Here is a 12,901-nt window from a genome sequence, read left to right on the forward strand (position 1 = left end):
CACCTCTGCATATCCCACCAAACACCACTGAAAGTCCAAACTACACTCAACTCCTCTCTCTTACCTCTAACAGCTATTAGGTGTCCAAAAAGAATAAATATTCTTATTGTTTTACAGTCAGTTTGTTTAAAGGAACACAGATACATAAATCTGCTTTTTTTCCACCTGTGTACATTTTGGTTTGCATTTATTTTTAAATGGGGAAGGGAGGGAAACAAAAAGGAAGGATGTGAGAAAACTATTAACCAAGCCAGCCTAATAATCAGTGATTAAAGTTACAGTCTGAGAAGAACGACATCTTAATGCCTCCTACCCTCTTCCTCCTCTTCGTGCTTTTAATATTCTACTTCAGGCACTGAGAGGGAGGGTGACATGGCTAGCGAATTCCAACCAGCACGAAGATAATTGCAACGTTCACATCCCTCACCAGTCAACCAGGGTCTGCTCACCCAGCCCTACTTATTAATAGTTTTCCTCTATTTACAGTGTTACGAAGGAGTGAAATGAGGCTTTCTCTCCAAGATGAGAAATGGGACACCCTCAATAAAGACTCAGTGGAACAGAGGATGTTTGCAACACCAAGACCCGCTCGTCCTAGTTCACAGCCACACCTGTTTCAAGGGTGTCAGGGAAAGCATTCTCCCTAACTTTCCCAATTTTCAGCACCAGGCCTGCGTTGGCCTTGAGTGAGCTCAGAAACAGGGTGAAAACACAGCTCTACTCTTAACTGAAATGCTGGTTTCACCCCTTGCATGCACTCTGGGAAGTAAATCCCCTCGGATCCTAACCACTTCTTTTGCCCTCTCACCAAGAGATCCTCTACTAGACATTTAACAGTTGAACAGTAATGGGGTGTCATACTACATGTTAAAATGCCATGATTACATAATGTTTGGAGCTAATAGGTGCCTTGACAATCATCCTAGCCCAGTGGTTCTCAAATTTGGTTGCACATTAGAATATCCGGGAGAACTTTTTAACATGACAATGTCTGAGTCCCTCTCTGAGAATTTCTGATTCCAATTTAACTTATTGGGGTAGATCCTGGACATGAGCATCCACTTATTTTTTTTGGAGGGGGGGAGGGGGCACAGCAGGGGCAGACTAAGTCTTTCTGCTTTGTGTTTTGTTCTGAAGCTCTGCAGGTGATTCTAACATTTAACTGGGTTTAAGGAGCACTGCTTTAACCTATCTTCACTGTTAGGGGAGTGAGAAAAATTGAGGCCCAGAGTCAATGGTTTGCCCATTGTCACAAAATAAAGTAGTAAAAGCAGATCCAAATAGAATCTTCTATCTCCCAAAACTACCACCTCCTCTGTTATCATTTCAGCAGCTACGGGACAGCCTGCAAGACTAACATTTTTAAAGATCCATCACATATAAAGAGAGTACCCTGAGCTCTGAAGACACACAGATGAGCCAATGCCCACCACTGGCTGATGATGTAAGGAGCATGCATTCCAAGATGAATTGTGAGGCAGGTGAGGGAGGGGAAAGCACTGAAATGAGATTCAACAGATGGGACTCCGTTACACATATGTGTCTTCAGACCATGTGACTAACTTTAGAACCACTTCCAATTTTTAAGTGGTGGTGGACAAGGACAGATGAGACTGTCCAAGGTACCTGTCATGAATCCTCTACCATCCCATGTCACACACACCACCTACATTATTGCACCAAATTGCACACACACATTTAATGCACTTAAGAATTATTTGGGTCTACTGTATTTGATAGCTAAGTCACTGAGCAAACATTCAAAAATGCACAAACCTAGTGCATATAGGTACATGTTATGTGTGTGTTTGCATATACACACAGAATATACTGATCTCGAGTCCAAAGACATAATTTACTGTGATAGCTGAGTAACCACACTCTGGGAAGTAAATCCCCTCAGATCCTAACCACTTCTTTTGCCCTCTCACCAAGAGGGCACCTAGAAGGTGGGAGGATTGCTTCAGAAAATGGGGGCATTTTCACAGAGTACAATTGGCTTTGGAAAAAGGATTAAAGTTGTCGTATACATTTTAGTTTTCTTCTAAGACTCTCTTCTTCCCACCCCAACATGTAGTGCTTTTATCCAACCATTGTTTCCAAGTCCCTCCTCTTGAAAAGAAACAAAATCTGACTAAGAAATTCCATCCAGTTGAAGCCCTTGGAGGCTCTATATAAGAATTAATAAGTTTAAACTTATTAATATTTGTATGTAACGGATCTTTAAAAGTTCTCAACCCAAGCTTAGGTTCCTTTTGCTAATGAAATGAATACAAACCACAAGGTGCAGAAAAATGGTGGAACTGGAGGGAAAAAAAAAAGTAGAAGGATGGGGAGCAGAAAAAGATGCAAATAAAATTTAGAGAAACATCCACTTCAAACCCATCTTCCCTTAGGCATAGTACTCTTCTTTATTTTACTAAATTATTTTACTTTAAATAAAATAAACTAGACCATTAAGTCTCCCATCATTTCTACATCAGAGTATTTCCATGAGTAAAAACTTCTAAAATCTAAAGAGGCTATCAAAAAGCATGGTAAGTTTCCTGAGAATAATTGAGCCCCTCTTCTTCCATCACTTTCCTTTACCATTATAGAAAGCAGCTAGTGTCCAAATGGCATGGCAACTCTCTACCTCACTATGTTATGTGGGGCTAGGCTGATCCTTCACTCTGAGTCGTTTGGCTTAGGCTAGGATCCAGCTCTGTCCTTGGACACAAACCAACTAATAGCTGTCCTTTCTTTGTAATGGCCATCAACAAAGTTAGTTGCAATCCAGTGGTCTAAGATGAAAACTGTATCACTTACTCATTCTAGAGGCAAGCATAATAAACAGGGCTAGGGTTCACTGACTATAGAATCACTAACAGAAATTAGAGCCTCTTTCCTCTCCTTAAAAGGCCTAACTTTATTCCCTGGCCTTATCATTGAAATACCTACTCAATGAGCCAGCACATTCCTTTTATATACTTTACCCCCAATTAAGGGATACAAGAAAGAGCAGGAGGAAGGTTCTTTTACTTGTTTCTCTATGTGTTCTCTGCCCTCCTACAATGAACTTTCTCTTCTTCTCCCTGAAAATGCCTATTTAGCCTTCAAGACATAATTTAAATTTCAATCCATCCATGAAGCTCTCCTCATTCTCCCAGTCTTCTCTTGTTTATAGGTCTTACCTAAGCATATGTTTATGTCCTGACATTGTCTCTTTTGCAGGATCATGAGCTATTGAAAGGCACAGACCACAGCCAGTTCTTCTTCATAGCACAATGTTTGACAAACATCTCAACCAATGTTTGTTCAACAATTGAGGAGTAGATCAAAAGACATAAAAACAAATAAATTTAAAAGAAAAGAATAATGTGTAAGAAAAGAGACTAATGGATGTTAAAATAGAGATAAACTAAGGAGCAAGAAAAGACATAAAGGAAAGAAAAATGAAGAAAGAGGAATGAGAGATGAGAAGGACTGGAATGAAAGAGCAGAGAAAGAAAAAAGGGGAAGAGACAAAAGATGTTCATGGGTGCAAGAGTGAAAGAAGAAAGGAGGTGGATGAACTTAAATACGTAGGTTTTTTGCTGATTTTTCCTTGGTTTAGAGCAAAGCTGAGATGCTGACAGTCCCAAAAATAGAATATATGTAGAACTGCCCACGTTAACCCTGGTTTATGATTAGATGCAGGGATGGTATAGACTTATCATGCATGGCTCCACCCCAGAGCCAGAGAATCAGAATCTGCGCTTTAACAAGATCCCCAGGTGATTCTTATATACAAAAAGTTTGGGAAACACTGATGCAGACATCTAAATCCACAGATAACCCCCACACCTCACTTTAATCAATGGTGTGGTACACAAAGCATTGGTCAAGTTCTAGCACTAAGCAGCAACATGATCACAGGTAGATCACTTCCTTTCTCCAGATCTCAGTGTCTTCGTCTATTAGATGAGGTCAGAGTAGATGCTTTCTATAGTTTCACACAGCTTTGACATTTTATTTCCTCTAACATAACTTCAAACCCATCCTGTACCCTCCAAAACAAACAGACAGCATTATTGACTAATTAATATTTCATTCCCTCTCCCCATTCATTCAATATATTTTGAGTATCCATTTTGTGTCAGTCACAATGCTAAGTCCAAGTGATTTCAAGATGAATAAAGCATTTCTCTCTACCCTCAAGCAGCTCACAATCTCCTTGGGGAAATAGGACATGCAAACAAAATCAGGATAAAGAGTGCGAAGAAGTGTAAGCAAGTGCTGGTGAAGCACAGAAGACAAAGCAACCAACTCTGCTTGGAGTAGTCATGGAGGGTTTTAACAAGGGGAAAACGTATGGGCTATGTCCCCCTCTCTGCCAGCTTCAGTTGAAAGTGTTAGTAAGTGAAAAGACAAGAGAAAGGTGATTGGAGAGCATCAAGGGAATAACCAGAGGTTCCCTGAACATACCTGTGTAGGTTCACATTTCCTCCAAAGCTCATTCATATCATGTTTTTTGTGTGTGTAATGACCACAGACATACCAGTAATAGGCACAGGAAAACCTCAGAAAGTCCCCCGCCCCCCTTGAGTTATGCTGGCTCTGGCATCCCAGCCACATTCTGTTCTTGTCTTCTGCCTCCTGAAAGATAATATCAATTCAACCACTAATCTACTCTCCCTGGAGTCTTTTTCTTGTGGTTGCAAAGAGGAGATGCACTTTAATAAATGTGAACAATTCATTAGACCAGTAACCCTTTTGATGTATATTTATTTACAGAGAGAGAAGGTATTGGTATCTGACTGTATGCACAGCATCAGAGAATGAAAATGTAGATTACTAAAAGGAGGAAATCTCTAGAATTCTTTAGGAGTGCATGGGATGGCATGGAGTAAAATAAGCTTAACTTTTTCAGCTCATCCATTCCTGACCATGACAAGTCAAAGGAGATGGGTTGTTTTCTCAGCCTCTGTTCTAATTAGTAAGGAGGGAAGGCTATTGTTTGGATAAATAGTTGTCGACCGTTAGGATGGTGAGTTCCACCCTGGCTTATTCTCTTCCCTACCTCCTAGAGGCTGGTTTGTAGCTGAAGTTTCTTCACGAACAACCTGTCCTTTCTCCTGCCTCCTATATTTCATAGTCAATAAATATCAGCTAAATTTTTTGGCTTTAGCCTGTTAGTTGCAGTGGACACCACACCTTCATTTTCAGATTCTTGAACAAGAAAATATGAAAAAAAATCTTGCACCCTGGGTACACTGTATCCATGGAGGGACCGGCTGAATGCTTTGCAAGGTAATGATGTGGCCAAAGCCTGGATCAGCTCAGTCTTATTTCTCCCTTTCAACTCCCACTCATCCAACCAACCAACCATTCCACATACCCATCTCCAGGGAGCCAATGGCCCCTCCTCACACAAAGCAGAGGCACATGAACTGTGAAAGCCCAGGAAGATGGTCAAGGTTCCAAAGACCTATTTCTAGAGGTGAAGCAGGAACACAAACTTAAGGTAACTGCTGTTCACCTTTCTGCCAGGCAAAGACGCTCTTCTCAGAACTCAGCCTGAAAGAAAAGTGCTAGGTGTGCAAAGTAGTGACGAGGAATTTTTCTCTTCCCCCTACTGTCCTGTTCCTTGGCCTCTTTACCTGTTCTCTCTGCCTGTATTAAACTCTGCCATAAATTACATACATACAGTGGCAAAGCAAGAGTCTTTGGACAGATGGGTTTCCTAGGGATGAAGCCAATGAAAGAGGAAGAAATTAGACATTCCAGTGGCACAGCCTGCTCTTCTCACACATTAACATCTCTCTCCAAGTTGGTCTCTGACTCGATATTCACAGGTCCAAAATGCTTTGCTACACCTGAAACACGGATATAGAAGATAACCCTGTTGTTCTGCTTTCCTTGAAGCCACCAGTCTAATATCTTTGATCAGGAAGGATGTCTTTATTGCCCATTAATCTTTTTTCTTAGTTGCACATCATGGAGCTTTTTCAATTGAAATTGATTTTCTCCTCTTCCCACCAACGCTCACATTTCTTTCCCATCTAACCCACACTGGCAGGAGAGAAGACAAAATAGAACCCAGTTAGCAATTTGTGCTATAAGGAAAAAAGAGCACAATGGCCTCCAGACAGCCCTGAACACCCCGAGTCACAGCCTCAGGGAGAAGGTTCATGAGGATGAGGAACACCTGTCTCCTCACCTGGGTCTCCAAAATGCCTTTGCAGGTGGAGAAGGTACAGACCACCTGTGGTGATTCTTCCCGGAATCCCAACAAGCCCTTTTCTGTTGCCTCTCCTTACTCCTTAGACCTTTCCTACCCCCCATCCTCCATGTCCTTCTCTTCCTCAATAGCTTCCCCTCTTAGTGGAACTTCCTTTGCCAAGTCATGGGGCCAACTAGTGACAGCCTGAAACCTAGTTTAATCTCATCAGCATGGTATTCAAGGTGAATGAGGTGGCTGAGAACCTGTGAAAAGGCCTCCTGCCAACCTTATCACCAATAAACATTCTGAGTTGTACGGCACCATCCTAGGCACTGGGGATGCAAAGGGGCTACCTGCCCCTTGGATACGCTCCTCGCTCTCTGCCCATGTGTATGCATGAAATCATCACCCTGGCACTGCTTTTCTCACCCATGCCCCTGTTCTATTTTGAAGTAAAATTAAGAGTTCATCCTCCCACTTGAAAGAGAAGCAGGTGGAGAACCAACTCAGGTGCCTCAAAGGTGAGTGCACACAAGATAATCTCAGCTATTTGTAGAGATGATGAGAACATGGTTCAAAGTGGGATCCCACCCTCTCACTCTAATTACACAGTGGTTACAGATTAGCGTTTAAGCAATAAAAGCTCAAAGGAATAAAAGGTGATGAATCTGATTTATATCCATCCTTTCTGGACAATAAAGAACTACCGTTGACTGTCATTTTGTGCAATAAGGAGCTTCTGCTTCTTCTCCCACATCCCTTTTTTAAATTGTTTCAAAGCATTGTTATTTAAAAAATCAAAAAAAAAAAGATTTGGGGAGAGATTACTTTTAGAAAGATCATTGATATTAATGATTCTGCTACCATGATTTTGAAGATCTTTTTCTCAACCTGAATCCTTGCATTTGGGGACCTTAGAGTTTTGGGAGGTGCTATCAATGGACCAAAGAGAAGAGCAGCCAGCTCACCATCATGGCCCTCTAGCCCAGGGATGATGTGATTTCCTCAGGAGTTGTCTTGGATTGCATGAGTGACTAGCTGAAGAGACATTAGCTAAGTCTTTTCCATTTCTCCTGCTATTTCTCTTTTCAAGTACATTAAAACGATGCCTAACCACATTTCACATATTGCAAAAATTGATGAGAGGTGAAAAATTAAAGTATTAATTCTATTTTCAGGGTAGAAGACTAACACATGCAAACGATACATCTCTTTGTTTAACACAAAGACTCACGTGTCAAATTCTGCACCCCTTCCACATGCACAGCATTTTAGAACTCTGCAAGATAGCCATTTTGCAAGAGTGTGGAAGTAACAGTTTGCTTGGAGGATGTGTGGGTATAAATAGATGTGTAGACAGAAGGAGAAATTTACAGCTCAAAAATAATAGCACATAAAAAAATACAAATTAGAAGCAGAATATTGACATAATTCCTCCTTTCCAAGCTTGAGCTTTAAGTCCTCTTAGCCTGCAACATCCTTCACCAGGTGTTCTGAGATCTGCCGGATCTCCCATCTACACCTGCCCCTCTGCAGTAGGCCTCCCAGGATTTCTGGGCCCAGTGTCAAGCTTTTAGACAGCAAGTGGATTTTAGACACTTAAAAACAACGACAGTAATTTCAATCATTATTATTATTATTTTTTTTTTGGAAGGGCATAGAAAGGATGCTAAGCCTAGCAAGGTGGAGACAAGAGCTAGGAAGCATGGAGCATGGATATGGCAAGGGAAAAAAAGCCAGCCTTGGGGGGACAAAAGATTTCTGGCTTCCCATAAAAACCAAAGCTTTAGCCTGGGTGAGTCAAATGCTATTTAACTAAAATCACACAGGTTTCCTTGTCATATCTGCATGCATATGTCCCCCATGCCAACCAACATCTTCTGCCCCTACATACTCCCATCCTCCACTGCCCCCCCAAAATCCAAGACAAGATTTGACAAGACAAGGAAAAGAAATAACATGGGAGCTTTGTGCCCCCCTTCCTTTGTATCAAGCCTTTTTCCCCAAAAAGCATTATTTTAATATCTTGTTACCTTTATCTTTTTTCAAAAAAGATGCACCTGAGGGACTTGAAGAGACAGGCAAACAAGGAACCCCCACCCCAGATGAAGAAGAGATAAAACAGAATTTTCCCTACCTTGGTTTGCAGAAGCCAAACCTCTAGACGGACAGATTAAGGGAGTGAGCATGTTGGGGCTGTCCAGGCTCGGCTTCTCGCTTGCATATCCACATAAGAAAGATGATGGGTAAATGAAAGGAAGATCATTTAAAATCCAATTTAGCGTGAATTTTGTTTTAATCTTGTGTCTTGAAGAGATGCAAATTCAAAGAAAAAAAGATTTAATTGAAAGAAAATTCAGGGTATGGAGACGAGCTCACAATGCAGAATCCATAGTAATCATTCCGTTGGCATGTGAGGCTAGTGGCTGGAATATTTTTTTTTAAGTGATTCTTCTGGCAATTATAGGTTTTGATTCTTGGAGCTTTAGCAGAGGAGGCTCTGTGTGGAGAAGCTGGGGGCCGGCTCCCTCTCTCCGTGGAGCATGGTCATTCCCAAAGCGTCCCCTTCCTAAGGGGAGAAAAGAGGTGGTCAGGGTTTGATTCCAGTGTCTCCCAAAGGGTGAGAAAAATGCATTCCGAAAAAGATATCAATTTGTTTTAAGGGAAAGGGGGAGGAAACCCCGCATTTCCCAAAGAGTGCACACAAGAGGAATTGAAAACAGCTGGCATGGGTCTATAAATAATTCAGAAAAGGTCTGGCTATACCATTCCTGGGACAGGCATGGATGAGAGATGGAAAAGCCAACCTGAATTGAAGAGGAGAGGGAGGAAGCGAGCAAAGGAGGGAAGGTGGGAAGGAAGGAGAAGGGAGGGGAGGAGGCACCATATAGCAACACACTCACACGCGCAGAAACACAATCCCCACTTAACTCGCCAGCAAGCGCGGCCCCCAGCCCCATCTGCATTGCTGCTGACATGTCTGTCTCGCTCTCTCCATAGCCTCCAACAGCAGCGCCTCCTCCCACCCCGGGCTGGTGCTGAATGGGTTCTGATTGTGCACAGGATGCACACTGGGCATTTCTTGGAAGGGGCACACTGACACGCACTCACACGCCCCCGGCGCGCACGCGCCCCCGCGCGCGCTCTCACACTCACCCCCACGCACACTCACCCCCGCGCACACTCACGCTACCGCCAAGCTGATGTGCAGCACAGGGGGCTTCACCTGCAACGGGTCGATTGGACTGATGGTCGCGGCGCGTGGCTCCCGCCCGGGACACCGCTGTCCAACCTCTATTCGGGGATAGGGTTCACCGCCCCCCACCCCCACCCCACTCCGGAGAGACCAGAAAGAGCCCTACCGCCCCCCCTCCCACCGCACACACACCCTCCAAAATACCTTAAAAAAAAAAAAAAAAAAAGCCACATCCAAATTAGCGAGTGCTGGGTTTTGCTAGATTTAAGAGCTTTACCTAACACCAGGTTGGTCAACGGCTCCACTGCTTCGACCCTTTATCTTCCGGCACCCGCAAACCCTCAAGTGAGCTCAGAGATTCCAACGCTAATATTTACTTACCGGCTCTGAGCGCCTCCGAGATTCCAGAGTCTCCAGGAAGGGGTCGCCGATGGCAGGGATTGAGGGTTTTTCTTTCCTGCAAAGCAGGATTAATAATCCGTCTCGGGGAGGGTTGAAGTTCACGACTCTTCTTTGCAAAGCAAAAGGAAATGCATTTGGACGCCAGCACTTCTGGATGGTGGTGATCAAGAAGCACCCTGACGAGCACTTCTCGATAGTGCAAAGCCCCGAGATTTCCTAGAGGTGAAGCCGAAGGAAGTGGTTTTTGAAAGGGGGTGGAGGGGGACCTTCCTTTCTCAAAAAAAGAGTTGGGGGGGTGTGGAGAAGCAGGAGCCCAGATTCCAGTTGGTGATGATTGGAGCCGGGGGAGGGGAAGCGGGCGGGGGCAGGCTGTGTAAGTCAACCGCACAGCAGCCGGCGAGGAAGAGGAGGAGGGGGTGGCAGGGGGAGAGTAAGAAAAATGGGTATTAATCACCAGGGACGCGGGGTGAGGGGGGCGGGGAAGAGGGGAACACGGAGATCACAGGTTGCCTGGTCTGGATTTGGATCTCACACTAAAAAACTTGCCACACACACACACCTACCCCTCACACAGTGGCTTCGGTGGGAGGAGAAGCCCACGAACCTGGGGGAGATGTTTCTGCTCCCAGGGCGAGCCTGTGCGTGCGTGTCCTCCTTCTCCACATCCCCCACCCCAGCCCACCCCCAAACCCCTTCACCCCCTCACTCCTATTGCTAAGACTCTGGCGGAGGCAGCTTCCCATGTCATGTGCTGTAGAAGTAGGGTAGGAAGGGGGGAAAAAAAGCGTAACCCGAGTCTGTGGCGCCTCCTCCTGGACACAGAGGAAAACAGCAAGGAGAAAGGGCTGCTGAGGGGTGAGGGGAGCGAGACAGTGCCTCTGGTGGGCGGCCGCGCTAGGCTGCGGAAACCATCTCAAAGGCTGAGCCGCAGTTTGAAATTTAAGATCCCTTTTATTTTCGGTAAATCAACATTTGCTTCGTACGTGCACCCGTATGTTGGACGCAATTTTAGGCCAGGTTCTTGCCTTCAAGGAGCTTAAGATCTATATTGAGCATATGAGGCTGACACAGAATACAATAGGAAACAAAGCAAGGCAAATGCCATTTAAGGGCTAAATTATACAGAACAGACTATATACGCTCTTTGCTGAATGCCAGTGAGGGCTTGAGGAGTTTGTGATATATTTATTAAGGTGAGGAGTTTGCGATATATTTATTAAGGTGGAGCCTTTTTTTAAAAGTCCTTGAAGAGACCATTAGATATCATGGCACATACAAGCCTGCTCTCTTTTAAAAGGCAAGCATCCATTCACCCCTCTTCCTCTTGAACTGTTTAATATTTCATAGCACTTGCCACCTGTAATATTATTTATTTTAATAGTAATATTATTATGTATATATCACTTTTTATTCTCATCCATTGTCTTTCCAAAGGTCCAGAATATTACAATGGTGGCACATTTTCATATCGGTTTTACCACCAGCTTCTCATCAACATTCCTGAGAAGCAGCCATAAAAACAAGGAAACAATCCTCAGTGGTAATATCTTTGGAATGGGGATTCTTATATACACAAAAGGTGTGTATTGCTGTCCTAGGGAAAAGACAGCACTCACAATGCACTTGAACTAATTCTTTCATGTTTCCTGGGTTTTGTTTGATTTAATCTTTGACTGCAGGATTTTTAAGACACACACATGAGCATTACATGAAAACACGAATGCCTGTGTTCACATACAAATTAATCTTTCTCAGTTTGGGTATCATTAATTTTCTAAGGCCGTGGTTGGGCTGATCCTCCTCCCCTTTGAAGAACTGCAGAACCACCCCTAATCTGCATGCCCCACTCTACATACAGATTTCCAATTGTTGGAACATGGGTTCCAGGAGGTGAGCAGTATACGGAGAGCTAGGGGTCTACGGGGCATTCCTAAAACACTCTCCCTTGTATCTTCCAGCAACGCCCATTACCTTCAGAATGGAGTTGACCTTTAATCTACTTTTTTCAACCTCAGAGTCCACCTTTCCCTTTGTATCTTCAATCCCCTTCATCATAATTGGACTATTCTTTTCTTCCTTTTATTTTCTGTTCCACCCCAACCCTGCAATTCCACTCCAATCTGTTCACTTTTGAAAGTGTAGAGGGAAGAATGAACTTGCAGATCCCCTCTCCTAAATCCTGCCCTTCAGTTTCCAGCTAAAGTCCCACCTCCTTTGGGGATATTTTTCAGCCAATCAAGCCTGAATTGATTTCTGTAACAATTTAAAGGATTTTTAAATGAGTTATAGCACTTAACCATCATTTCCTGACTCCTACCATCAGCATTTGGAAACGTGTAGAGGAGTTTGATTGATCAGTTATCACAAAGACTGGGTGATGCTACTGGAATGTATTATTCAGGGACGAGAGAAACTAAACACTAAATTGGACATTGGTCCTGTATTATGAAGAATTGGCCCACTGAAAGGAAAATAATCCTTCCATAACTATTTGTGTTAAACCATATGAAACTGCTGGTATTCAATTACATGAAATTGCCAACCATATGAATTGACCATGATTGACTTACAATAAAAAGGCAGTTTCATATGGGTAAACTTAAAATTGCATTCTTACGCATATTTCCTATCTTTCCAGCTAGCTGTTTAACATCTTAAGCATACAGACCAGTATCTAGGTTCTCCATATATTCTCAGCACCCCACACAATTCCAGATTGGGAGGGGCTCAATAAATATTAAGTTTTCTTGATAACTATTTGAAACCACTTTCCCAAGCAGTCTTCCTGACCCCGGAATAGCTAATTCTAGGGACCAAGCAACTTGTAAAGTGGAAAGTGATATCTCTTTCCATGGTATTCATTGCCCATTGTCCATTTAAGGGGAGAAACACTTCTCTCCTTATTTCTCAGACTCCTTGTCACGCACTTGCATTTCTCATGAACTACCTTTGCCTCCACAGACCACAAAGCTTTCAATAAATCTGTTTCAGAGATCACCTAGACTCATAATATTTGAAAGCCTGTTTCTCAATGTTGCAAATATGCATTTCTTAACTCCTAGTCAGAGAGAGAGCAATATAGTATTACAAGATGTTGGGTTATATTTCATAGCCTTGTT

General features: G+C 43.2%; 1 protein-coding gene across 20 annotated transcripts in view; it reads right to left on the reverse strand.

Annotated features, from left to right (window-relative positions):
* GRIN2B (glutamate ionotropic receptor NMDA type subunit 2B) overlaps positions 1-12,901 on the reverse strand; it is an 849,505-nt gene that overhangs the window by 449,447 nt on the left and 387,157 nt on the right. Inside the window, exons 2-3 of one of the 20 annotated variants that reach the window (XM_077170143.1) lie at positions 9,762-9,998; positions 8,322-8,753 (exon numbers count right to left, since the gene is read on the reverse strand). The exons of the other annotated variants lie outside the window; for them this stretch is intronic. The gene's annotated coding sequence lies outside the window, so the exon portion shown is untranslated. The remainder of the gene's footprint in view (positions 1-8,321; positions 8,754-9,761; positions 9,999-12,901) is intronic. 20 annotated transcript variants of the gene reach the window in all.

Source organism: Tamandua tetradactyla, chromosome 7, assembly GCF_023851605.1.
Source record: "Tamandua tetradactyla isolate mTamTet1 chromosome 7, mTamTet1.pri, whole genome shotgun sequence".
NCBI classification, from domain to species: domain Eukaryota; kingdom Metazoa; phylum Chordata; class Mammalia; order Pilosa; family Myrmecophagidae; genus Tamandua; species Tamandua tetradactyla.